We start from the raw sequence: 5,284 nt of genomic DNA, 5'->3' as shown, positions 1-5,284 counted from the left end.
GCCATAAACAGACTCCGGGGTCAGCTGGATCGTGACGGCGCAGGTCACAGGCTGACGGCGACGTGGCAGGTGAGAGGCAAGACCATCGCCACTGTTATCGTTATCGGCTGTGAATGCGACGTCTTATCGCCTCGTTATTATCACTTTCTCTTATCACTTGATTTCTCTCTCATGCGGCTCTTTTTTTTGATTGGTTGATGTAGGATAGGGCCGGGGGGATGGTGAGGAGAAATGGATTGAGAAAAGAAGAAGAGAAGAAGAAGAAGAAGAAGAAAGGGGGAAGGAGAAGAGAGAAGAAGAGAGAGAAAGAGGAGAGAGAGAGAGAGAGGAGAGAGAGATAGGAGAGGAGAGAGAAGAAGAGAGAGGAGGGAGGGAGGAGGGAGAGAGACAGAGATAGAGATAGAGAGAAAGAAAGAGAAAAAGCGAGAGGGAGAAATAGAGAGAAAGAAAGAGAAAGAGAGAGAAGAGAGAAAAAAAAGGAGAGAGAGAGAGAGAAGAGGGAGAGAGGAGAGGGGAGAGAGAAGAGAGAAAAGAGAGAGAGAGAGAAGGAGAGAGAGCGTTTAAGAGAAAGAAAAAGAGAAGAGAAGAGAAAGAGAAGAGAAGAGAAGAGAAGAAAAAAGAGAGAGGAGATTAAGAAAAGAGAAAGAGAGGTGAGATAGAGGGCGAAGGCACGCGAGCGAAAGAGAGAGAACGAGCACGAGCGCGTGAGCAGGACAGAGAGACAGATAACTCCTTCGCGACGCTTAAACCCTCGCTCGCTACGCCGTCACGCCCGAACCGCCCCCGAGCTCTCCTTAAACCCAAATTTTATCACGCCCTGCCCAGTGTGCCCCCAAGGCCCACGCCAGTCCCCCCTGTCCTTCTGGGCGGATCGGGCTAATGTCTCGGGGGGGAAAGGTTTTGCCTTCCCTATCTACCTTTTGTAAGATAATAAAAAACAAATGATAAAAACTGAATGACACATATCCATACAAAGTATGGGTTTACGGGGTGTGTATAAGGCTGCATATAAACACACAAAACCACAAGCAACAAAGCAGAAAGAGAGATAGAGAGACAGGGAGATAAATAAATATATAAATAAACAAACATACAGACAGGAAAGATAAATAGATGATAAAAAGAAGTGTGAATGAAAATGGGGAGAGAGAGAGAGAGAGAGAGAGAGGGAGAGGAGAGAGAGACGAGAGAGAGAGAGAGAGAGAGAGAGAAGAAAGGTAAAGAAAGATAAGAGAAAAGAGAGAGAGAGCTAAAGAGCGACAGACAGACAAACAGACAGACGGGACAAAGATGCATAAAATCATAATGTTTTCCACAGACATTGATATTATAAGCGACCTCTCTGCAGAGGAATCGAACCCAGGCAGCCTACGCAACAACAAGAACAGACCTAAGTTTCATTGGCTGTCATCCCTCTCCCCCATGTTCACCCTTTGGCCCCGCGAACTGATCTTTCTTACTTTTTGTTTATGCGTGTCCACTTTACGCCTACTAAATGCATACTGAAGTTCATGCTCGCTGATTTACGAACATGTGCTAATGCAGAGGGCAAACCTCGGCAGAATTATTGGAAACAACAAAATCATAATTCTAGCCATGGAGGGATTAAAGAAAATAATGCTGAATTTCCGTAATTCACTACTTTTTTCTTTTAAATGACCTTACTCTATAAACTATGTCTCCATTACAGCATATGGCATATATAAGAGTATCTTCATTTTCAAACTAACTCTGGGAAGTTCTCAAAGATCTAGTAATTATAAAAAACCCTCTCTGCCTACCAGAATGTTTACCAAACACAAGCAGGCCATGGTCCTTTCCCCTGATCTCTCTTGAACGATGACCAGCGGAGAAGTAGGGATTCGGCCCGGGATCAGCCCTCACATACACTCTCCGTCTGCATGGTCATCATCACCTGATCCCTCGCACGATGCTCACTCAACCCGGCACTTTCCTCTGCTACTGTGCACATGTACATTTCCTTTCTAATTAATAGTCGTAGAAGGTTCCAAACTTCCCACAATTGCACAGGACAGTGGTAGTGGGCACGTCTGTGGCTTAGGTAGTTGTACTGGGCACGTCTAGGGCAGAGGCAGATGTACAGGGCATGTCTGTGGTAGAGGTGGTCTCGGGCAGAGGCAAAGGTAGTGGGCACATCCAGGGCAGACGTAGCGGTAGTGGGCACATCCAGGGCAGGTTTAGTGGTAGTGGGCATATCCAGGGTAGACTTAGTGGTAGTGGGCACGTCTAGGAGTGAGGTGATATCTTCGAAAGGTCACTTATTTTATTCCCTACTTGTTACTGCACACTCTACTTATTTCGAATTCATCACAGTCTTCAAATCAACGAGGAAATATAATATAAAAAATATAGAAAAAAATATTAACAATATATTTGTCAAGGCATACGGGAATGCACACTTTTTTCTTGGCAGACTGTAAAGTTTTTAATAAAGTACACTCATATTCTTGGCGATAACACGAAGCTCTTGTTTCGTTATGCTTGAATTATTCCTCGAACAGTTTCAATTTTAACTCGGTTTTTCCATATTGGATTTGTACTATTGCTGTGACTTTTATGGGCGGTTCACAAAAACATGAGAAAGCTATAATACGAAAAAAATTGTTGGATGGATAGAAAGATAGATGATGCGTGTGTGTGTGTGTGACTGAGGAAGGGAGAGAGATAGAGATAGATAGATTGGTAGATATATAGATAGATAAATAAATAGATAGATAGATAGATAGATAGATAGAGAGAGAGAGAGAGAGAGAGAGAGAGAGAGAGAGAGAGAGAGAGAGAGAGAGAAAGATAGATAGAGATAGATAGAAAGAGAGAGAAAGAAAAAAAAATAGGTAGATAGATAGATAGATAGATAAATGGATAGATAAATAGATAGAGAGGGATAAAAAGATACAGATAGATAGATAGATAGAGAGAGAGAGAGAGAGAGAGAGAGAAGAGAGAGCGAGAGAGAGAGAGAGAGAGAGTAGAGTAGATAAAGAAGAGATAGAAGAGAGATAGAAGAGAGGAAAGGAGGAGAGAGAGAGAGAGGGAGAGAGAGAGAGAGAGAGAGATAGCGAGAGAGAGAGAGAGAGAGAGAGAGAGAGGAGAGAAGGTGAGACAGAGTAATAGAGAGATTGTATGTGAGTGAGAAAGAAGATGAGTAATGAGTGAGAGAAAGAGGGAACGAAAGAAAGAAAGAAAGAAGGAGAGAATGTGAGAGAGAGAAAAAACAAACAAAACAAACAAACGAACACACAAAACAAAAACAGAGAGAACAATAAAAAAAAGAGAAAGAGCAAGATAGAGAATGAAAAAGCACATACCACCATACACATGTCTCATGAATATTAAGAGAAACCCAAGATTCCCACAGGCCGGTTTGCGTGTGTAAATAGCCCACTAAAATGAGACTTAAAACACCAACTCCACTAAAAGGCCGGGTTGAAGGCGACATCGAGGCTGCTTATAGGCCAGATCAGTGGTGCCTTTGGCCATCTTAAGTTCTAGGCCACATCTAGAGGTATCAGAGAGAGAGAGAGAGAATGAGAGAGAGAAGGAGAGGAGAGGAGAGAGAGAGAGGAGAGAAAGAGAGAGAAGAAGAGAGAGAGAGAGAGAAGAGAAGAGAGAGAGAGAGAGAGAATATGCTTATCCTAAATGATAATGTGTAAAACCCCAAATGGCGCCAGAGGGACATTAGAATTTATCTGATGACCATTGACATAAGATATCTTATGGATATTTGGATACAAGCAAAACACAAGATTTTGTTGTGCTAGAACCGTGTATCATTATCATTATTTTCGTAAGTATTAGCAGATTAAACAAGAAACAATATACGCGGATTATTTGGGCACATGGCTAAAACTACATCACACAGGAAGGGACTGTTGATAAGTTTTCTTACATACATACGCACTAACTCAGACAAGACACAAAGATAAGCAGAGGAAGAATGTACAGTTTAGCTTCGGGAAGTACACGGAAGTACACGGAAGTACACGGAAGTACACGGAAGTACACGGAAGTACACGGAAGTACACGGAAGTACACATGCACAGCGTCGTATACACACCATCAGCTCCAAACCCCATGTTGGTATGGGTGTTAATAACCGTAATCAGATCTAACCGTTTTAAGAGGGAAATTTGATATGATTCCTACCATCTAGTCCGAAATTCAACGTATTTTGAGTTCTTCTTGTGATATTACAATTGTCGTAACACACACACACACACACACACACACACACACACACACACACACACACACATATATATATATATATATTATATATATATATATATATATAATATATATATATATATATATTATTATTATTTATATTATGATTTCTGGTATAGGTGAAAAAAGTAAAAAGAAATATGATTAGATGTTAGATTATATTAGAGAAGTAGAAAATCCCCCCCACACACACACGATTTATTTCAGCGTCATACAGGGTTATCTAACAAAACAAATGTTGTGGAAGATAAATGGACATAAAGAAGCGAACGAAATCTATACTTAAAAGAAAGGAGGAAAAGATAGAGAGAAAGATTGAGAAAGGAGAATGTATATTAGATATAAATGCATGCATATACACACAGATATGCATGTATATATACATTCACATGCACATATAATAACTATATACATAAATATAACATATATACTACATATATATATATATATATATATATATATATATATATATTATATATATAATATATATATATACATATATAATATATATATATATATATATATTTATATATGCATATGTATATATATTCATATATGTGTTATATATATATATATAATTTATATATATATTATATATAATATATATTATATATATATATATATATGTAGTGTGTGTGTGTTGTGTGTGTGATTATGTAGTGGTGTGTGTGTGTGTGGTATGATGTATGCATGTATATATTACACACAACACATACCTGCAGCTGGGCATAAATAAACTACCCCCATACAGCTCGTCAGATGTCAAACTGCGGCGTCCGCGAGGCTTTCACGTCCCTTTGAAAGATGCTGACAAAAAGGTTCCATGGAAAGTTGACCTTTCGCAATGTCCTTTAGTGTGTAAGCAGCGGAAATTCCAGGAAGGTCAAGTTGAAGTCCTGACCTCGCAGAGCGCGTGCCAAGTGACCATTATCTCGGATAATGAACTATTTTTCGTTCTTGTGAACACATTAGGGTTGCAACACGAGGGGGATGTGCAACGCCCTCCTTCCCCGGATTGGGGACGGAGGGGGCGCAA

Source organism: Penaeus monodon, chromosome 38 (genome assembly GCF_015228065.2).
Source record: "Penaeus monodon isolate SGIC_2016 chromosome 38, NSTDA_Pmon_1, whole genome shotgun sequence".
Classification (NCBI taxonomy): Eukaryota; Metazoa; Arthropoda; class Malacostraca; order Decapoda; family Penaeidae; genus Penaeus; species Penaeus monodon.
The sequence above is the reverse complement of the archived record's forward strand: the minus strand, read 5'-3'. Positions refer to the sequence as shown.